Source organism: Grammomys surdaster, unplaced genomic scaffold, assembly GCF_004785775.1.
Source record: "Grammomys surdaster isolate TR1022 unplaced genomic scaffold, NIH_TR_1.0 99, whole genome shotgun sequence".
Lineage (NCBI taxonomy): Eukaryota > Metazoa > Chordata > Mammalia > Rodentia > Muridae > Grammomys > Grammomys surdaster.
The window spans coordinates 4,212,343-4,236,324 of NW_021604578.1; the positions used below are offsets into that span (position 1 = coordinate 4,212,343).

The following is a 23,982-nucleotide window of genomic DNA, read 5'->3' on the forward strand; positions in this document are numbered from 1 at the left end:
CCCTTCAGAGAACACAGGCAGCAATTCTTCAGACTGGAAAGAAGAGTAAACATAGCCAAGAGTCCAGAGAAAGAAAATGAAGCTATAGTTACTGAGACATGAAATAGACTGAAGAACTCAAACAGGAAAAGAGCCAGTAATATCTGTCATTACTAATTTTAAATATCAATGACCTCAAATCCCCAAACGAAGGATATAGGTTAGACAAATATAATAAGAAACACAATCCATCTGTGTGCTTCTGGCAAAACCACAAATCCACTCCTCCTCCTTTCAAGGACAGGTACCACTTCAATGTTGAAATAATGGAAAACTATGTTGCAAGCAAATGGGACCAGACTCAAGCTAGTGTCATGCCACTATCTTAATATCTGATAAAATAGATTTTCATCTTTCTTACAAAGACAAACGTTATTCGGAGCTACAGAGATAGCTCTGTCATCAAAATACTTGCTTTGCTAGGTGTGAGTTTGAATTCTCAGTACCAGTCAGAAAGCTAGTGGGGGACAGTGTGCGTACCATACCAGCATTGGAGAGCAGACAAGACTATTCCCTGATGCTTACTGCCAAGCCAATCTAACCAGTCAATGAGTTCCATGTACAGAGACTCTTAACACCAATTGGTTAACCAATACTAAGTGGTCAGTCCTGAAAACATACATACAAGTAACACTATGTGTGTGTATGTCTGTGTGTGTGCATATATATGTATATATATGCACACACACACATATATGTATGCAATAACAAATAGTGAAAAGGGAGCCCATGAATTTGAAAAAGAGCAAGAAGGCTTTTGTGGGAGGGTTTGGAGAGAACAGGGAGTAAGAAATTGAATTATATTCTCAAAAATAAAAAATAATAATAAGCTAAAAAACTCAGGTGATCATCTTTTGTAAATATTCACAGATGATCTTATGAAGATGACACTTGCGATGAATAAAAACTACATACATAAAATAATACCTTAATATCACCTGGGGATATGCTGTTAAATTATAGGGCTTTAAAAATTCCCTGGTAAACCTTACAGAATATACAAGATGGCTTTATACAGTACATAGAGCCACTATCATGCTACTGCCTTTGAGTGAATGTATGTAGCACACTCAAAGAAACAATGAGCACATAGCAAAATATTAACTAAATTGATGTTTGTAATGTCCAGGAAAAAACTCAATAGAGAAATCCTTGTTAAAATTCTTAAATGGGTACCCCTTCCCTATTACAGTTTCTTATTCCAAGATAGGACAGAAAAGGAGTCAACATCTTAATGAATTTGAAGAATGTTGAGTTATTTGTAAAAAAAAAATGAACAGACAAACAATTAAAAAAACAAATGTGTCTTTTCTATCAGATATCATAAAACTTGTATTCTGAACAAGAAACTCAAACCTTTTTATCTTCCCCACCTTAGAAGACCTTTATGTAAATATTTTAAAACACTCACACACACACACACACACACACACACACACACACACACAGGAGACATGCGCACAGTGTAAGACCTTTACTGGCATTCCAGTAACTCCATGGCCTGGAGCAGTGACATTTTCCCTTCGGGAACAGTGACTCCTTTGCCATTCAGCCTTCGTTTCCTGTACTGCAAGTATTCAAGAGTAGCCAACTGAATGAGACTGTGAGATCAGACTCCAGGCAACAGGGAAAAAACATCATCAACAACTGAGAATAAAATCCAATCAGACTTCTGTCTCTATGTTCGCTCTTCTGAACACTCTCTTGACCTAGAGCAAAGGTTTGCCTCTCCAACATTAAATAATGAGAGAAACTGGGAGGGTAGGTGGGGAAGGTGGAGGAAGAAACAGAGGGGAAGAGAGAGAGAGAGAAGGAGAGAGCTAGATAAATGTTTGACAAAGATGACTTACATAACTCTCTCTCTCTCTCTCTCTCTCTCTCTCTCTCTCTCTCTCTCACACACACACACACACACACACACACACACACACACACAGACACGAACCCATACATGGACACACACCACAAAAGAAGATATTTCCTAAGCTACTAAAAATATAGGTTGATGATTTCTCTGCTATTCTCCAGATGTACCCTAGACCTGTGAGCTGCTTCAAACCCTCTAGAGATTGGGGAATTTTCCTCTGAATCTTTTTGGTTAGGAGAGAACCACCATGAGTTAGATGGTTTCCGAATATTACAAAGTTCTGATTTATTGTTTTGAGGGAAATTGGGTCATTCCACTCCCTGCCGGTAAACTTTACAACACTCAGCCCATATCCTAAAAGCAGCAAGCAGCTGAATTCAGCCTCAGCTGTACGCCCTTAGGCATACTATCCTGTCCTACAGGTTCTCTTCCCCTGTTTTGTGCACAAATGTTAGGTATTAACTAGCACCCAATCTTATATGTATTTATATGTGACTACACTAAAACATTTTTCCCTCCCAGTGTTACTATCAAAAGTGCCGGGGATGAGAGAGACAGCCATAAAGATAGAACTGAATTGAAACACAATGAGAAAGTGTATATTTTTAAACTGAAAAGTATCCATGTGCGTTTGATCTTGCAGACTAAGTATGTCTGTGTGGAAACGAAGCTGAAGGGTTTTCAGCTTAGAGTATTCTACCTAGTCTAGGCACAGTGACCAGCGCACTTTACAGATAGCAACTGAAAGCTGCTGACTTCCTGTTCCTTCTATCATCTCAAAGATGTGTGCCACTAAGGCACCTCACAGCATGCATACATCTGAGCCTACAGAAACCCCAGAAACTACACCTTTAATGAGCCTGCATTAAGCTCTTCCTAGCTGACAACTTAACCCACACGTACTGAAACTCAGGGACTGTAAGGCAGGGAGTGCAATGGCCCAATTTCCCTCATAACAATCAGATTTGCTCTCTCTATATATTCTAACAATAATTATGTGACCATATTGCCACACATGTAGACACCATGAGTACTCATCTATAAAGTTATTAAAATCAAATCTAATAAAGGTACAAAACATATCAAATTAAAGTGGTATTACTTACTCAGTCTTTATTAATTTATTCACTTTACACCCATTCTGATCTCTGTCCCCCTAGTTCACTCCTCGCACAGTCCTTCCCCCTATCCCTTCTCATCTAAGGGAGTGGAGGCTCCCCTGACCCTGGTGCATCAAGTCTCTGCAGGGCTAGGTACATGCTCTCCCACTGAGCCCACACAAGGCAGCCCAGTTAGCAGAACAGGATCCATAGGGAGGCAACAGATTTAGGGACAGCTTGCCTGCTCCAGTTGTTGACGGTCTGGCATGAAGACCCTGCTGCACATCTGTCACATATGTGTGAAAGCCTAGGCCTAGCCCATGTATATTCAATCTCTTAAATATGAAAGTATTTAAACTGACCTTATTCATTTTTTTCTTTAATCTCTTTTTTTTTTTTACAGGCCAGACTTTATCTCCCTCCTGGTCCACCCTGACTGTTCCACATCCCATAACTCTTCTCCCGACTCTGTCTCCACAAGGATGTCCCTACTCCACTATAATTCCCCACTCCCTGGGGCCTCCAGTCTCTTGAGGGTATTCTAAGAGACATGTTCTGATCAGTAAAGAGAAGGTAGTATTTGTAATCAAATGCTGACAGCAGATGTTTTTCAAATTCTTATCCCAAATCTAAATCTTAGCTAACAAGAACAGATGTAACATTTGGTTTTATTGTGTTAGCTTTTCCTAGGCCTTTGATGTAAGGATATTTCGTTCATTACAGAATGATACAGAACTCCAACATTCCAGTATAACTACATTCCAAGTTTATCTAGAAAAATCCTGAGGTTTCCTTTCTACAAAAACTTAAAATAGATTTCACACTTCTTGATGCTTGAGAACATCTGCAACTGGACCTTACTCTACAGTGATCTGGCTGGTGCATGCTCCTTCTGCTGTCTTGGTCACAAATAGGAACTGAATACGCAGACTCAATGCACAAGTCCTATGTAAGTCTGAGGATCTTAGTTCCTTAAAGGAAGTAGAGCTGTCCTTGTCTAGTTTATTTCCTGAATTTTAAATGTAATCTGTACCAATATTTTACTGTATTCCCCAACTTTCTCGTGGAAACTTAATAACCCTCTACTGTTCTTAAAATATTGCTAAACTGAGCTGGGCATGGTGGTGCAGGCTTTCTAGGACAGAACTCAGAAGGCAAAGGCAGCTAGCTCTCTGTGAGTTGCAGGCCAGTCTGGGTTACAGAGTGTGACCCTATCTTTAAAAAAAAAAAAAAAAAACTACAGACATCACATGGCCAGAAGTTATTTTCTTCCAGCTTCTAGCTTCTGATTACTGATCCCTCTCTCCCTGAATTTTTAGTGACTCAGGATCCTGTAGTTCACGCTTGGCCCAAGACAATGGTACCTAACTACCTCACACATAGTAGATGTAACATGCAAGAATAGTAACGTGTGTCACTAGTTCCCTAAGACCAGCTCTTGAAATTCTCATCAACCAGAGGAGCAAGAGGGCTCCGCGGGACAAAGTGCTTGCTCTACAGCCCTGACTATCTAAGTTCATTCTCTAGAACTCATGGTGGAAGGAGAGACTAGACCCCTGAAAGTCGTCCTCTGACCTTCCCATATGGATCTGGCATGTAAATACCCAAACTTATTCACTTATACACACAATAATAAATAATAATAAGTAAATATTAAATAGAAAAGAGAAGACTAAATAAGTGCATAATAAATATTGTTGTAAATTTAACCACAATCCCCGTTTGAGTCAAGACTCAAGTAAAGTTTGGCAAAACCACCATTTTAAAGCCAGTGTGCTCCCACCTGGGAATTTCTTCTCTTACTTGTATTTTCTCTGACACTATCTACAACCATGTTCCAATATGTGAACTTAGTTTCTTGTTGAATCTTCACTTTGTCTTTATTTCCTTTGTGTCTGCAGCTAAATCTGTGATATTCAATTCTGTTCGATTGTGTTGTATATTTGCTATTTTTCTCCTCTTGCCTTTAAAGTTCCCTGTCTTTAAAGTTCTAACTACAGGGTCATGTTCAAGGGCCACAGTTTATGCTCCCTATGCTTCACTTTCACTTCTTGAGTTGCTATAGAGACGATGTTGGAAATGTGCTTTACTGGATAGTTACCATTTTACCGGGGAAAGATAAAACAATGACAGTAGACTTTCATTCTTCAAAACTCTGCAAACATGCAGGAAGGACTGCCAGAACATGGCATCATTTAACATTCATAGACTTAGCGAACACAGAGCAGATATTTGAACACTTTCCAATTGGACTTTATAACCATCACTTCTACTCACAAAGGATACCATTTGTATGTTAATGGTCAACTCATTGGTGCTGATTAAATCAAACTATTATCAAATATTCTGCTATGATTTAGTTGCATAATCATTGTGCTAGTTACACCTGGAAACCATGGATGGTAGATGTTTTATTGTGCTCATACAAATGACAGTTTTATTAGCAAGACAAAAAGAGCAAAAGAAAGAGGACAAGAAGAGAGTCAGATGCTTATTTTTGAATTTGGGGTGTCATTGAGAACAAACAACCATCTCAAAATTGTTCTACTCGATTAGTGATCACACAGAGATTAAGGATAAAGGCAGATGGCATTCAGCATGGCTCTGCTCATCTTTCTCATCATTTGAAGATGAATTTTCCATACCTCAACTTCTAAGACTCAAGTTTGAGGTTTCAGCTTCTGATTACTCAGAGCGGACTAACTGTCCATATCATATGCTTTTATTACACTCTGCTTACCCCTGACTAGGCACATAAACATGTCATCATTCATTATAACAAAGACTAAAATGTCCGAAGTAACCAGCAGAAGATGGCATGAGAAACACCTACAGGAAAATATAGTAATCAAAAGTTACAGTGCGAATATAGGTTAATATATGTGTGACCAGGTATTGTGATTCAAGTCTGTGCTCCCAGCACTTGGTAAGTGAAGACAGTTGAATCAGAGACTCAAGGTCATTCTCAGCCAAATTGTAAGTTCTAGGCCAGCCTAGGATAAGTGAAAACCTGTGTTTAAAAGAAATTATAATAGTAAACTTTTATAATGACAAAAAAATAGATTCAAAAAATATATTAAGTATAGTATGACCACATTTTTATAAATATACACATTATGCTAAGTAAGAATTACAGATTATAATTGTTACTAATAAATGTTATCATGTTATGTTAACACTATACATTAGCTTCATTAGATAATTTTTATATTGAACATCAATCTCTTGTCTCAGAAGAGGAAGAACAAATGTTATTAAAGCAAACATTATCTTAGATAATTGGTCAATTAACCAATACATTCTCATTCATTCAATAAAATGACTCAAAAATACTCCACTACTTTTCTTTCTAGACTATCCACATAGTTATAAAGTTAACTATCTTAAGGTGTTTACTTTTCTGCTCCAGATAATAATGCCTTTCTTTTCATTTTTCTTATGGCAAAAACTAGTTTTAAAATGATTCTTTCTTAATTAATGAATGAATTAAATTTACATCCCAAACAGAGCTTCCCTCTCTTTCCTCTCCTCCCTCTATTACCTCTGCCTTTCTCCTCAGAGAAGGGCACACCTCCCATGGATATCAATCTGCCTTAGCTTATCAACTTGCAGTAGGACTAGGTGCATCTTCTTCTATTGAGGTTGGAGAAGGCCATCCAGTTAGGGGAAAGGGATCCAAAGGCAGGCACCAGAGTCAGAGACAGCCCCTGCTCCTGCTGTTAAAGGTCCCACATTAGGACCAAGCTAGACTAGGTCTGACCAATGCATGCTCTCTGGTTCAGTCTATATGAACTCCTATGTGCCCAGGTTAGTTCATTCTGTAGCTTTTCTTATGGGGTCCTTGATCTCTTTAGCTCTTTCAATCCTTCCTCTCCCTCTTCCATGAGATTCCCTGAGCTCGGCCTAACGTTTGACTGTGGATCTCTGTATCTATCTTCATCAGCTGCTTGGTGAGCCACTCAGATGAATGTTACGCCAACAGAGTATCATTAACAGTGTTAGGAGTGAGTTCTCTCTCATGACATGGGACTCAAGTTGGGCCAATGATTGGTTAGCCATTCCCTCACTTTCTGTTTCCTCTTTATCCCTGTACCTCTTATAGACAGGAAAAAGTATGGGTTAAAGGTTATGTGACTGGGTTAGAATCCCCATCTCCCCATTGGAAATCTTGTATGGTTACAGGAGGTGAGGGATTATTATAAAAAGGAACTTAAAATTAAACTCAGTGGTTCTCAAAATACTAATGAATCCTGCATGCCATTTCTAAATGCCAAGTGTAAGCTATCTGGATCTTCTGGCATGGTACCTACCCTTGAATGCACACCAGACTCTCCTGCTTGCTTGTTTAGTTACTTCGGTTTGTACAGCAGAAGTTATGAACTGGAAAACAATTGGCTCAAACCTTTTTCTTGCTTGAGTTAATTAGATCAGATTTGTTGTTGAAAGTTTTTTTCTCCAATTAGGAAGAGCTATTTACTAATGACTCCGAAATGGGGAATGTCTCCTAACAGGTCTTGATGTTATGAAGGCTCCACATTTAGATTTAGTCAAAAGATAGTGAAACCACAGCTTGAAAGAGGAGTTGGCATCACCATACCAGTCTACTAATTAGGAAATAAAGAAAGGAGAGAGGAAGGAAAAAAAGGAGGGAAAGGAGAGCAGGAGGGAAGCCGTAGCGAAGGAGAGTCTTGCATGTCCCTGGACTATTACTATCGTGCTTTTGATAGCTGAAAAATAATTAACCTTACAAATAAACAATCTCATCTTTTCTTTAGGGTAGAGTGCTATAACTAAGTCTACTTACCATGGACAAAATGGTCTATGTCTTATCAGTTCCTTGCATTTCCAACACAAATTGTGTTGCTGTTGCTTTGAGTCCTGCCTCTGATAACACTTTGCTTTCCCAGGTCCAGCAGACAAAAACGTAAGAAGTAGAAAGGGATGGCAGCTTCGTGTTCATGTTCTCCTTTCTCATACAACTTCTATGCACTCACATCCAGGTTTGGTTTTACTTTATATTGCTTCAACAAAGAGCAGCCCTTCAATGAGTGATTCATTTGTTTTTTAAGGTTCTTATTTTTAAAAATTTTGTGTATGTGTGTCTGGGTATATGCCATATGTGTATAGGTAGCTGTATAGGCCAGGAAAAAAGTAGCAGATCCCCCCTGATATGAAGCTATAGGTAGTTTCCAGCTGTTCCACATAGATGCAGGAAATTGAATCTGGACCCTCCTGTAAGAGCAGCTATCTGGCACACTTACCCACTTAGCCATCTCTCCAATCTCAATTAGTATTTTTTCACATGACACTTTTATTCTTTATCTGTATATGTCCTCCAGATTTCTCGAGCAAATTGTACACAGTCTCACTGGATGAATAATGGGAAATATGTGGCCCAAGAAGATTGTCACATGCTTTCCTTTGTACTTTTCCTGACTCCAAAAATGGAGACTGTCTCCCAGCGGGTCTTGATGTTATGAAGGCCCCACATTTAGATTTAGTCAAAAGATAGAGAAAGCACAGCTTGAAAGAGGAGTTGGTATCATTATTAAAGATCATTTGGATGATTCTTATGATGGACACAAAGCTTGTCCAGTCATACAGTACATTATGTGTCATTTGTCAAGGAGGGACTTCTTTTGGTATCTGAATGCTGGCCACTGGCATTCTGTTGCAAATGTATGTTACATTTATTCATGTGTGATATGTTTTCTTATTAACTTACCGTGTATTGCTTATTGTAGGGGGAGCTAAGGTGGGAGAAGTAAGAAGAGGAAGAGGAAAAGGAAGAGGAGGAGCAAGGCGAGAGAGGGCAGAGATGTAGGAGGATGAATAGCCATGCAGATATGGAGGGCAGTCGCGGGTAACAACTTATATTTAGATTAGCTAATTGAAAAACAACTCTAATTGTGTGGGGATATTGTTATTGAGCATTACCAAACATATAAAACCTTTGATTAATATTTAAGCATTAGAGTCTGATTTTCCTACCAGGCCCACGTGGATGGCTGGATGGTCTGGGCAATGCCCAGCCTTGCGGAGACAGTGTGGAATGTTGGTGTCTCATGGGTGGCAGGGCTGGTGTTTCTGGCTGGCTGTTTCTAGCTGCAATGCGCATGTGGCCTCCTGCAGTGGAACATGGAGGCTGAGCTAGGCAGAGCCACCACAGCTTAGATAGTCAGCTTGACTAGTGGCGGTTTTAAATAATTACTTCAACAGCTTATCCTTTCCCAACTCCATCCACCAAAGGGGGAAAAAGGTTTCATGAGAACAGGACCTTCTTTAGTTGATTTCTATTGCTGAAAATTATTTGTGTTATACGGTAAGTGCTAAAGAATAAATATGTCTGCCAACTTTCCTATCTGAAAGCAAGAGTCACTAAACGAATTGGATAAACTTCAGACATCAGTGTGAATAGTCTTTCTTTCTACTCAATCTCGCCATTTCTTTCTAGACCAGCTTCCTAATGTTGTGCCCCCTTTAATACAGTTTCTCATGCTATGCTAACCTACAACCGTAAAATTATTTTGTTACTACCTCATAACTGTATTTTGACTGCTGTTATGAACCATAATGTAAATAAGTGATATGCATCCTCAGTGGGGTTGCAACCCTCAAGTTGAGAACGACTGTTGGAAATATAGTCGATGTCAACAGGAAATTAGACATGATGGATTGGTTTCATTAATCAACAGTACAAAATCCATAAATCCATTACATTATGTGTAGACAAATTCATGAATGGGATGTTAAATACTGATCTTAAACAAATATCCTAAAAAAGGCATGACAACTTCATAAACTGCTAATCTAATGTTTAGTTACATGCCCATGAAGTTAGCAACATTGCTAAAATGTTCCATTCCTCCTTGATAGTTCAAACCTAGCAGGTATTATGTTAGAAGGCATGAAGTAAATGAAGTAAGTTCATAAATCTTGTTTACTAAAACTGTAGCTAAACAAACTGTGAGTATGAGTATTGAACAAAGCTTTTCTGGGCATATATAAAACTCGAGCTCTAGGCCTGAAAAATGTCACAACAAAGTCTTAAATTGTCTTTTTTATTTGGCATCAGAAATTTTATCTGAAAGGTCACTTGATTTCCTGTAAATACAGCTCTATGGAGTGATCCCAATAATAAGCAACACATTCAGTGGTCGCCAGCTATTTAATGTCCCGCTGTATTTCAACAAAAGCCAATACATCCTGTGTGACAGGAAAATGGGTGGAGGACCTTGTGTCTCGAACTTCCAGAAATCCTTGTTTGTAAGGCTGAGGTTTTGTGTCATAGTGTGACCATCCAAAATTTTTTGAGCACGTCATGGATATTTTTTTCTAGGAATGTTATCTTCATAGAGCACATTAAAGTTTCTTTCCTTTTAAAAATATGTAATCAAGTAGCTGGTAGTCATAACAGCATGAAAGAATATTAAATAAAAGAAGATGCTTGATATTAAGTGATAAATATTTATGAATCTGTATGTAGTAAAACATGTAGTAAGACAGCATATAGTCACTACTCCATAAGTATTATTATTAAAAATTAGTGTGTGCGTGTGTGTGTGTGTGTATTATGTATATACTATTCCAGTGGAAAAGGAAATTTAAACACAAGGGTTTTTTTTTTTAATGTCTCTTTTTCTGAAGAGTTTTTAATTCCCTAAATAGCAGAAGAGGTGGATCCTAATGATAAACAGATTTAAGGGGTTTATTGAATATTAATATCAACAGATCATATGCTTGGTAGTTTCAAGTCAAAAATAATAGTAAGACAGGGGCACTCTTTCCCTTACATCCTCTCTCTATAGTGACAAGGCCTGTGTCCATGGCCATCTGCCCTACTGTCACTTGTCTCTGTCCTTGTAGTCCTTTTATCAGCTCACTCAAAAGAAATGAAAGTATTGATTGATATTCTCCTTGACCCACGATGTTTCAGAAAACTGAAACAAAAACTGAAGAGTTCCAGATCCTACTATTGTGTGTGAGCATGTCAGAAGCCTTCTGGTTCAGCTACACTGAAAACACCCAAACAATATTTTCCTTGCATTGTCTTAGTAGAATGTGATCCCTCTAAGTGGAACAAACATTGGAGCTCCATTCGCATGCAAGAATACTCTTGGTCTTTGTGCAACTCTCTATGGTTGCCCCAGCAATTGAAAAGGGGCTTAAGAGTATGTACTACATCCTCATAGAAGCATCAGGAGGGGCGATGGGATAGGGAGTTCCTGTGGGGAGGGGGGCGTAGGAAAAGGGAATCATATCTGAAATGTAAATAAAACATACAAAAAAAGAAAAAGAAAAAAAAAGAGTATGTGCTAATTAAAGAACCATGAGAATACCGAAAGACAAAGGTATTATAGCTGAGAATTTGTGACCCTACATAGTTTTTGAGAGATACAGTAACTGTGCCATAAGGTAGCAGAACCTCGGACACTGACTGCCCTTTCTATAGCAGAATGCTCTGATGCCTGTATTTACTGTTCCTAAGTTTCAAATCTTTGAAAGCATGATTTTGTGATTTTCTTTTCTTCTTCAACTTTATTATTATTTCAGCAAAAGACATAAAAGTAGCTACAGAGGGGCATAGTATAGTAATAATAATTGTTCACTGGTTCTGAATTTTCTCCATCTTCTGAAATCTGTTAAGTGAAGTAATATTCAGTCAATAGTGTCACTACATGGAATATAGTAGCTAATTCTCTAGGTGGGATACAATATGTCCCTTGACTTTCAAGGAAGGTGAATTTATTTGCAACTTTAAAATAGAGGAAAATCAAATTCATAGGGGCTTAATAATAGCAAACTATTTCCATGCCATCCCATGTTTATATGCTGCCAAACATATGTACTTTTGAGGACACTGTCAGTGCCTTTTGACAAGATGGTTACTTTCTTAACATGAGAACAAGAGCTTCCCACAAATGTAACTTAGAACAGCTTATTTTAAGGGCATACTGGAGAGGATGGGATGGACTCATCAAGTACTCATCGAGATCGGAAACTGAATTTGATTTTTAAACCATTTTCACTTTATAGAATCATTTTTATTGAAACACTTTCAGAGTTCTGGACAAGTGAGCTTCTACTGAAATCAGTTCTTGTCTAGCTTGTCAACAAGACGTGCAGCCAACCCTCTGCTCCTATCCATCTCAGGATGTGGGCCAACATGGCAACCAAATCTTAACCTCACTGAAGTTCACTGAGAGGGCTGTGGCTCGCCGGAGTTAAGGGTCATGTTGGGGGACTACACGGTTTTGGAGATGTGAATCCATTGCTAGTTCCATATAGGTGCCTTTATCTATTCTTTCCTCTAAGATGACTTCTGTCCTAAATTTGACTTATCCCACTCAATGGACTCGGGGTTATAAAGATCTGAAGTTTAGAGGGAACTGTTACAAGAACCAATATTCTGTTACCAATATTCTGAAGTGCAGCATACAAAAAACAGGGCCAATAGAAAGCCTTGCCCACTTCAATCTTATGACCCCATGGGCTGTTGTCCCAGCCTTGTAGGAAGAAATCCTTACACATGCTAACAAAAATCAAAACCACCACAGGAAAACTAACCACCATGAGGGGAGCTGCTCATCCTCCATGCACTGCCCTGTCCTGTCTGTCTATTCTCTCCCTTCCCTACCCTGTTGTGTGCTATGGGGAAAACTGAGTCCTATGAATGGTATCATCAAGGATCCTTTGACTTCTAATGTTAAGACAATAAGATCCACTTGTGGAATTTGGGAGACTAGAGAGGAAAGGAGACAGGTATTTCTTCTGCCCTTGCTGAGTCTCTTCTTGTAGAACTTTATCCCATTCTAACGGCAGAGACTGTCTGGGACTATAAAGACAGCATCAGCTGAACAGAAATGTTCATCCGAGGCATCTGCTCTCACTGCTGTTACTAGGTAAAGAGTTAGGCACTAGCAGACCCAAAGGACATTAGGGTGGAGCCTCTCCCATGTAGATTATAAAACCAGTGATTAAACTATAAAACACATGTTACTGGTGACAGGAATGGGACATGAGTTCTCTCTGGTCCCGGTAAGAGACATGACATTCCAACCTTCTCAGAAGCTCATTAATTGATGGCTATCTAAATCTGGTTACAGGCACTTTTAACTTTATATCAATCTATCTTTACAAACCAGTGGCCCCTTCTCAACAGCCATTTCAAACGGGTCTGCCACTCACCCAGACAGGCAAATTCTCCTTAGGAAAACTGGCTGTCCTAGGGGGTTTAGTGAAGACCTGTCTGAAATGGGAACTGGCCCAAAGGTCTGTCTGGTCCTTGCCTCTCACTATTTTAGGGTGTCATGCTTTATTCTGTAATAAGCTCTTCCTATTTTCTATACTAGACTGGGTTTCAGCTGAATTCTTTCAGCAGAGATAACAGGGGATGGGAAGGGCCAAAGGAAGATGCTATGAGACCCCAAAGAGGATCTCATTATAGAGGGGAATGTCCTTAGAACTTCCAAGGGGAAGTCACATGATCAGAGAGATTCTGACTCATCCTAGCAGGCGAAACTACTAAGAGAAAAATCTAAGGCTCCTTAGGAAGAAGTCCCCAAAAGTAATTCACAAGGAGTCTCGTTGACCTTAACATTTAAAAGGAAAGGCGAATTTGTAGCCATCTAGGTGGTCATAAGCACTCAGCAGGAAAGTATATGAAAAGAGTTAAGAGGCTGATGATAATACAAAACAAAAAAGAGCTAGACGAGACTGTGACAGGGAAGCCATGCCAGCTATTGTACAGTGTACTTAAATGGACGCCAGTAAGTTGAATATTAAAAATAAAAAGTAATGCATGCTAACAGGCTTAACTGGTAGCCACAAGAATTCTATAGCTCCCATCCCACTAGCTCTCCCCAAATGTATTTAAAGGGAGCCTTGCTGAATCCTGCTAAGTACTTCCCTGGTTGTCAGTTCGAGGAATTCACTACCTGGCTTCACCTGTCCTAGGCCTTGCATTCCATAACACCAAAGGGAAGTGTAAGGGGTTCCCATTTGGAGCTACAAAGCATCTGAGGGTTTAGTGTTTCTCTTCAGTGTTGGCCCTAAATGCCAAGTCTCAGAATTCAAGCAATCTACTCTCATGGGATGGCACACCAGGGGTTCCAGTGCCTCCCACCAGCACAACAGATGCCAAGCTGTCTGGATCTAGTCCTGACAGCTCCTTTCTCCTCTGCTTCATTGTCCACAGTCCTCAGTGAACAAGGAATAATGGATCTCACGGATCCAGAGGCAAGGCTGTTGCCACTAATGGGTGACGTGTTGGTACAAGATAAAGTGTTACTCACCCTCCCCTATAAGATAATAAGGACCCATATACCTTGGGGTTCTAGTCAGAAGGAAAGGACTTTTGGAAACTGCCGTCTTCCCAAGAACTGCTCCATTTGAGATGTGATTCTCATTTATGTCTGCTTACTCTAGTAAGAGTGGCATGATTCATCTCTGGCACTGTCTGATGCAGACAGCAGATGCCACCCATGTGGGGAGACCTCTGTGAGACATTTGAGTACCACAACAAGCACGACTAATGGTTTAGTCAGCAGTCGATATAACTTTTGATGTAGAGGAGTTTCTTCCGCCCAGACAAGAGCTAACACCTCCTGTGGTAAAGGGGAAGCCGTGGTTTACACGCTCAAGAGGACAGTCTGAAGCCAGAGGCAGAAAAGAAGCCTGAAACCCCTGAAGAAACGATAAGATGAGAGAAATAAGTATTCCTCAAAGCGGTTACTTGCAGGCCCTCACTGTGGAATCTGCTGTTCCCACTCCTTCCGTCTGCCTTTTCCAGACAGAGCAAAAGCTTAGGCCTGCTTGCCCTGACAGCTTGCCCATCCTTATTCTCGATCTCTAAAGAAATCCTCCCTCCATCCAACCACATGCAACTGCTTACAAACTTCCAATGCTACGGGCCTGTCAGCCATTCAACCTCAAACTCGGAAAGGATAACTGCAGCTCCTTTTTCTTCCTTCATCTCTTCCCAGCGGCTCTCCAGAGCTGCAGCTCCTCTGTCCTGCTGTGTTTTCTCTAATAAGATCGTCCTTGAGGTTCCTTCTGAGCCCATTTTTTTATGTTATTTTGTATATGAAACTAAGAGCGTACAAATGGACCATGTGTCAGAGTTCCTGAGGCTTAGGAATGGGAACAGTTCTTGGCCCAACATTCCCATCCAGTTGCTCTCCACTCCCACCCCTATAAACATCTGTATTAAAGAATACGCAAACTCCCCATTGTCTAAAGCTTCTCACATCTGTCTATAACTGCAATTCCAGGTGATCAGGGGCCATCTTTCTGACTTCTGTGGGTACCAGAGACACATGTGTGGTGCACATACATACATGCAGGCATAACAATGATACTCATTAAATGAATGAATGAATGGATGAATGAATGAATGAATGAATGAATGAATAATTTAAAACTCATGCATGATTCTAACTTAGATCAAGCTCAGCCAAAGATATATAAAATGATGCCTGCCCAAGAAAAGAAAACAAACAAATGAAAAGACCAAAAGAAGGGAAAACTGTTATATTGACAACTTTATACCTAAAGATAAATTTTAATAGACTTTCTTCCAGATCAAAAACTGCCTATAACACGTTACAATTTAAAAACAGGCTCACCTGCTTAGAGTTGCGTTCAGGTGCTTCAACTCTGCTTGCAAAAGGAAGAATAATATGTATCACCATGACTGCATTATAAATGAAAACAGAATAATCAACAAAGTTCCTTCCTGAAGTTCCAGTCAGTACTATTAGAAGGCTTGTCATTTTAAAATTTACTTTCTAAACAAAGACAACCCAAAGCTGGCTTGATTTCTTAAGGGCTTTTGAGATCATCTGTTCCTGCATCAGGCCTGAGTGATGCAACACACTTCCACAACTGCTATTGTCATTTCTTGAGGTTTCCAAACACCACTTTTCATTCTGAAAGCTTCCAACAGGTTGTACACAATGAGCAGGAAACAGATGCGTCCTAGAGATTTATTTAAATATTTTATGTGTATTTACTCCAGACACAGAATTAAAATACCAGCTTTGCAGAATGCAAATGCTGTACAAGAAATTCTCTTAAAAATGTTCCCACCTTCTGGATTCACAGACTGAAAAGCAAAACATAAGATCTCCAACGTCAAGTTCTAGACAAGATTCCATTGATTGTTTCTGTGTCACTTGGTTTCTTAAAGCGATAGTAAGTCAGAAAAGTTTATTCCTTTTTTTTTTTAATTCTTTCTTTTTTTTTTATTGGATGATTTATTTACATTTCCTATGTTGTCCCCTTACCCCATCCCCCACCACCCCCTCGGAACCCCCAATCCCCTCGCCCCTCCTCCTTCTTCTCTGTGGATGTAACCTCTATCTACACCCCCCCACTCCCACCTCCCCACCCTCAAAATTCCCACCCCCTGGGGCATCCAGCCTTCATGAGGTCAAGGTTCTCTTCTTCCACCTATGCCCAGCAGGGCCCTCCACTTTTACATATTCAGCTGAAGCCCTGGATCCCCCCCTAAGTGCTCCCAGGCTGGTGGTTTAGACCCTGGGAGCTGTGGTTGGTTGGTATTGTTGCTCTCCTCATGGTGCCACAAACCCTTTCAGCTCCTTCAGTCTTCACTCTAACTCCTCTATTGAGAACCCCATGATCAGTGAAAAGTTTATTCCTAATGAGGAACCTTGGAAATAAAAACTTAAAATTTGATAATAAAATAATAAAATTTGATAATAAAATAATAAAAACTTAAATTCAGAGTTAATTATGAAATATCATGTAGTTATAGTATGACTTTTTTTCCCCTGTGAGGCCTTATGAAGTGTCATAATTGCACTTTAATTTGGAAATAATCTTAAATCTTTTCAGAGTGGTAAAAGATAAAATCACTCAAAAGTCCATGACGAGGTGACAGCAAGAAGAAAGGGCTAAAATACTGCAAACTGTCACATAGCTGAGTAAGTGGGCAATCTCAAATAAGCGTGCCTGTGCTCCTCCATGGACCACGGTTTTACTGTGGATTGTGTGCTAAGGTAGGTAGGAGTGTGTGTGTGTGTGTGTGTGTGTGTGTGTGTGTGTGTGTGTGTGTAACATGGTGTATCTGAATATGGTGGATATAGACTGGATACCAACATCCAGTATCTTCCTTACTTGCTCTCCACCCACTTTGTTTTTTGGTTTAGTCTGGTTTTGGTGGTGGTGGTGGACTTTCTGGTTGTTTTTTTGTTTTTGTTTTAATGTATTCACTTTACATCCAGCTCACTGGCCCCCTCCTGATCACATCCTGCCACAAGCCTTTCCCCCTTCCCCCTCCCCCTTCTCCATCTCCACTGAGACTGTGGGGACCCCTCTGAATATCCCTCAACCCTGGCACTTCAGGTCTCTGCAGGGCTAGGCACATCCTCTCCCACTGAGGCCAGACAAGGCATCCCAACTAGAAGAATGTATCCCACATATAGGCACCAGCTTTTAGGATAGTAACCTCTCTAGTTGTTCAAGATCCATATGAAGACCAAGCTGCATATCTGTTACATTTGTTAGGAAAAGTCTAGGTCCAGCCAGCCTGTGTTTGATTCTTTGGTTGGTGGTTCAGTCTCAGAGAGCCCCAAGAGTCCAGGTTAGTTGATTCTATTAGTCTTCCTGTGGAGTTCCTATCCCCTATGGCGCCCACAATCCTTCCTTCTATTCTTCCATAAGAGTACCCAAGCCCCATCCACTGTTGGGGTCTCAAGTTGGGCCAGTAATTGGTTGGTTGTTCTCTCAGTCTTTGCTCCATCCCATGTTCCTGCATTTCTTGTAAAAAGGATAAATTTTGGGTTCAAAGTTTTGTCCCTATCACTCCATTGAGGTTCCTGCCTGGCTACAGAAGGTGGCCTCTTTCGGTTCTATATGTCTAATGCTGTGAGTCACAGCTAAGGATAAGCCCATTGATTCTTGGATACCTCACTCCCTTATTCCAGGTGTCTTAGGGTTTTACTGCTGTGAACAGACACCATGAACTCTTATAAGAAGAACATTTAATTGAAGCTGGCTTACAGGTTCAGAGGTTCAGTCCATTATCATCAGGGTGGGAGCATGGCAGCATCCAGGCAGACATGTGGCTGGAGGAGATGACAGTTCCACTCTTGTAGCTGGGAGAAGACTAGCTTCCAGGCAGCTAGGGTGAGGGTCCTAAAGCCCAAGTCCATAATGACACAATTCCTTCAACATGGCCACACCTACTCCAACAAGGCCACACCTCCTAATAGTGCCAAACATACACAAATCATCATATCATGTCTCTGTCTATTCCTGGAGATGTTCCATACCTCCCCAGCCCTGTCAGTTGCAGATTTCCATTCATTTTCATGGCTATCTGGCCATCCCTCCTGTCTGTCTCCACATCTGATCCTGAGCAACCCTGCCCCACCCCCATTCCCTTCCCTATCTCCTCTCCTTCCCAGTTCTCTTCTTCCATCTGATTCTTATGGCTATTTTATTCCCCCTTCTAACTGAGATTCAAGCATCATTACTTATAAGACTTCCATCTTGTTTAAATTCTTTGGGTCTGTGGAGCATAGCATGGATATCCTGTATTTTATGGCTAATATCCACTTATAAGTGAGTACATACCATGTATGTCCTTTTGGGTCTGGGTTACCTTACTCAAGATGGTATTCTCAAGTTCCATCTATTTCCCTGCAAAATTCAAGATGTCTTTGTTTTTAATAGTTGAATAGTATTTCATTGAGTAGATTACTTCTTTTCCTTTATCCATTCTTCAGTTGAGAGACATCTGGATTGTTTCCAGTTTCTGGCTATTACAAATAATGCTGCCATGAACATAGCTGAGCAAATATCTTTGAGGGATGGTGGAACATCTTTTGAGAATATGCCCAGGAGTGGTATAGCTGGGTCTTGAGGTAGACCTATTCCCAGTTTTCTGAGAAACCACCAAATTGATTTCCAAAGTGGTTGAACCAGCTTGCCATTCCACCAGCAATAGGAGTGTTCTTCTTTCTCCACATCCTCACCAGCATGTGCTGTCACTTGAGTTGATTTTTTTTAACACTTCATGAATCTGCATGCCATCCTTGCACAAGGTCATGCTAATCTCCTCTGTACTGTTCCAGTTTTAGTATATGAGTTGCCAAAGTGAGTATTCACTTGAGTTTTTGATCTTAGTCACTATGATAGGTGTAAGATAAAATCTCCGAATTATTTTGATTTCCATTTCTCTGATGACTAAGGGCTCTGAACATTCTTTAAGTGCTTCCTGGCCATTTGAGATTCCTCTGTTGAGAATTATCTGCTTAGCTCTGTGCTCCAGTTTGTAACTGGGTTATCTCTGTCTAACTTCTTGAGTTCTTTGTAAAGTTTGGATATTAGCCCTCTGTCAAATGTAGGTTCGATGAAGATACTTTCCCAATCTGTAGGTTGCCATTTTGTCCTTCCAAAGTTCTTTTATTGTTCAGGATTGTTTTGGCTATCCTGGGATTTCTATTTTTCCATATAACGTTGAGAATTGCTCTTTCAAGGACTATAAATAATTGTGTTAAAATTTGATGTGGGTGGCATTGAATCTGTAGATTACTTTTGGTAAGATGGTTACTTTCACTATGCTAATTCTGCCTATCCATGAATATGAGATAGCTTTCCATCTTCTGATATCTTCTTCAACTTCTTTCTTCAGGGTCTTGAAGTTCTTGCCATATAGATTTTTCACTTCCTTGGTTAGAGTTATACTACAATAGTTTATGTTGCTGGTGGATATTGTAAAGGGTGCTGTTTCCCTAATTTCTTTCTCTGTCAGTTTATCATTTGTATAAATGAGGGCTACTGATTTCTTTGAGTTAATTTTGTATCCAGTCACTTTGCTGAAGGTGTTTATCAGCTGTAGAAGTTCTCTGATAGAATTTTTTGGGTCACTTAATTATACTATCATATCATCCACAAACAGTGATAGTTTGACTTCTTTTTAGATTTGTATCCCATGGATCTCCTTTAGTTGTCTTATTGTTCCTGACTTTAGTGGAATTGCTTTAAGTTTGTCTCCATTTAGCTTAATGTTGGCTACTGGCTTGCTGTATATTGCTTTGATTATGTTTATGTATGTGCCTAGTGTCCCTAATCTCTATAATACTTTTAACATAAAGGGATATTGGATATTGTCAAAAGCTTTCTCAGCATTTAATGAGATGATCATGTGATTTATTTCTTTTACTTTGTTTATATGATGGGTTATGTTGATGGATTTTCATATATTGAACCGTCCCTGCATCTGTAGGATGAAGGCTACATCTAATGGATGATGCTTTTGATGCTTTCCTGACTTTGCTTTGTGAATATTTTATTGAGTATTTTTTCATCAATATTCATAAGAAAAATTGGTTCAAATTTTCTTTCTTTGTTGAGTCTTTGTGTGGTTTAGGTATCAAGATGACAATGGCTTCATAGAATGTGTTTGGCAGTGTTCCTTCTATTTCTATTTTGTGGAATTGTTTGAAAATTTTTGAAAAAGCTCTTTGAAAGTCTGGTAGAATTCTGTACTAAAACCATCTGGCCATGGACTTTTTGTTTGTTTGGTTGTTGTTGGAAGACTTTTAATGACTACTTCTAATTCTCTATAAGTTATAGGGCTATTTAAATAGTTTACCTGATCTTTTTATTTTTTGATATTTTATTTATTTTTTTCCTTTTTTTTGAGACTATCTTTTTTTTTAAATTTTTTCTCAAATCGTAATTAATTCACACAGGGGTTATAAACACAGAAAGGCAGGATGTGGGGAAGGGAATGAACTGGAGTGTGGGTGTTCAGGGGGAATACAGATATCTTCAGAACTGGGTATTGGCTAGGTGAAGGTTCAGGGGACAATTCACTATGACTCTGCCTATGACTTATCTTAGTTGGTATTGTCTGCCAAGGCTACCTGTTTACAAGGTCTATGACTACTCAGGCTTATAAATTTCCACAAAAGCTGCCTGTTGACATTAGCTTATAGCCATCTGTTTCAATGTTTTTCCACTGAGACCCAAGACTTGGTGTTAGTATACATGTATGACATGCCTATTGCTGATTTTAGGCCTATTGCTGATTTTAGGCCTATGGCTGATTTTAGGCCTTCAGAGTGTAAGCAGGGCTGCCCCGACATCTCCTCCCTTCTCTAAGTATAGAAGGGCTGTGGCAATTCTAAACTTGCGAAGGCGGGGATAGAGGCCTGACCTCCAGTATTTGAAGGGGACCTTGGAATGGCTCCAGTCCCCCTGTGGTTGTCCAGTGAGGCATGAGGGCCATACCCATCCCGATGCCTTTTTCCTGGAGAGGGGATACTTTTGACATCAACCCCTATGCAGTCATGCTTGTCCCTCAGGGAACCCAGATAGATATTTTTATCTTTTATTTATATTCCCTTGCAGTGCTTAGCCTCGCAGCCTAAGCAAGAATTCAGATCGCCTGTTACAGGGGGTTCTGGGTGGCCCCTCTCTGCTTGGTCTAGGAGCAGAAGTCCCCCCTCTTACGTTGGGTGGAGATGGGTTTTGGAAACACCCTTATAAAGTAACAACCTCATCTTGAGTCTTGTGGTCCTCCATAGCTAACTAATGATAATGTATCTGAGTAGGTTTTACTACCAAATTATTTATCTGTTGTATCACAGAGTTAGTTCGCCTATTTGAGGGCCAGGGACCAGCAGAAAAAAGCAAAAAGAACCCAAATAATGGTCCCAAGACGGAAGGAAATAGGGTTGACAATCTTGGAGAGGCTGAACACCAATTCTTGTACCAGCATTCATCTGTCTCTTTCTCTCTCTGATTTTTCTTAGGGCCTTCACTGCCTATTTGATGCTCTCTTTAACCCTCCTTGCCTTGTCTATGTAAAGGCAACCTTCCTCTTTGAGGGTTGTACACAGTCAAGAGCTGTACACAGCCTTTTCTATTGTACTAGAGTAAATCAAGTCCAATAAGGATCTTTGCAATTTTAGGAGGTCTCTTCAGACGGCGAAACGAGGATTTCTTCACATTAGTGACATCAGTCTCTAGCTGTATGATGTTCTTGTCAGTGGCCCTTCAAAGGTCTGAGTAGTATAAGTTCGGAGGCCAGCATCTGAATTAGAACTTCTAACAGCAGAAATCACCGGTGATTCATTTTTACCTGGGATGCTGTCTGAGTTAAAGCTCCTGGGAGTCCCTCTTTCTCTCTGTTTTCTGGGATTGGGTACGGAGCTGCCGCCTGTGACCTGCTCTATGCTCAGGCCCAGACTGGAAGTCCCAGTTTACCTGATCTTGATTTAACCTCTGTAAGTGGTATCTGTCTCAAATATCATTCATTTCCTTAAGATTTTCCAATTTTGTTGAGTACAGGCTGCTGAAGTGAGATCTAATGGTTCTTTGAATTTCTTCACTTTCTCTTGTTATGTCTCCCTTTCCGTTTCTGAGTATTTAGTCATTTACTGATACGGTCTCTCACTGAACCTGCAGCTCACTGATTTATCTAGACAACGACCTTCCTGTTTCCACCTCTCAATGCTGGGACTTTAGGCATATACTACATAAAGCTCTCATTGCATTTTCAGACAACTAATTAATTCAACTCGTAGTATACACTCAGAAGAACTGAAGATATTTTGCTATACAAAGTCACATATACAAATATCAGCATTATTCACAAGGATGCAACACTGCAAATAATGCCAATATTCATCAGTAGATGAGTGAGAAAACATGGTATATTGATGTAATGTAGCGATATTTCAACCATGAAATGAGATAATGTTCTAACATATGTTTTAGCATCATTATTACATAAATAATTAAGTTTATTTATTGCATTTTTGTTAGAATTTTAAAACTTTAAACAGATTTTCTTTGTTGTGTGTGGTGGCAGATAGCTTTAATCTCAAAAGTAGGGAGATCAAGACAAGTAAATCTTAGTGAGTTGAAGTCCAGCTTAGTTTACATAGAAAGTTCCAGGCCTGCCACGGCAACATTATGAAACTTGTCTCAAAACAAGCAAACGAACAAATAAAATTTCTTTGTAAATCATTTCAATTTTTCATGAAACCTGTTTCTAAAGGTTTTTTTTTTCTATTAAGTCCAATAGTTTGCAACGTTTCCTGATTGATGGACAAAAGAATGGAGTCTGAGCTGGATCTCAGGCATAGAATGAAGATAAAACTTTCTGAATGGCCAGGAAGGTTGTAAGATTACTATCTAGCGGGAGCCTTTCAGATAAAAAAACAAAGACATACCAGTTTTTCCCTCCCTTAAGAGATAATCCAAATGGGCCTGTCAATTACTTGGACGGGAAAGCAGCCTTCAGGAAGCTTTCTGTTCCAGGTATTTTCTAGAAAACGGTATAAGGCCTCTGGAAATGGTAGTAAAGAACTGCAGAGCTTATAAGAGACAGAGCAAGAGTATCAGAAGTCCAACGCCTACTTGAAAGTATGGCTGCTAATTAGAAGTCTATCTAAATGTACAGATTTTGTACGTATGTATTTCTTGTTACTTTGTGATAAATCTTACCCATCCTCTACACTACACTCTGTAGATCTCACCAGAATTACTTTAAAACTAATCACAAGGATCAGGGAGCCTGGCAAGGTGAAGCCAGCGGGAGATGCTGTTAACCTCTCAACTAGGCTGAGGAGAGGAGAATAAAAAGGAGGTAGAAGATTTTATGAAAGAGTCACATAAATATCCAGTTCTTAAAGGAGGGATTAAACACTGGCCCAACTAGCTCCACTCATTTTTGTAAGTAACTTGAATTCTAGATGTCAGGCTCTGATACCCATTAGCACACCAAAGTGCATGCTGACCTCCAGTCTCCTGCACTTTTTGTCTCTTCTCAGCTCTTCTCAGCTCTTCTCAGCTCTTCTAACACTACACTTCTCCACCTCCTGGCATTTTCTCCTCCAGCTTCTCTTTCCCATATAAATAAACCTGACATTTCCGCCATATTCTCTCTCTCTCTCTCTCTCTCTCTCTCTCTCTCTCTCTCTCTCTCTCTCTCTC

The 23,982-nt window shown here is 39.8% G+C and overlaps 1 non-coding gene across 1 annotated transcript; it reads right to left on the reverse strand.

Annotated features, from left to right (window-relative positions):
• Positions 1-19,030: 19,030 nt before the first annotated feature.
• On the reverse strand, positions 19,031-19,138 carry LOC114636340. The gene has a single exon (XR_003713612.1). It is a non-coding gene; the product is annotated as a U6 spliceosomal RNA (small nuclear RNA).
• Positions 19,139-23,982: the final 4,844 nt, after the last annotated feature.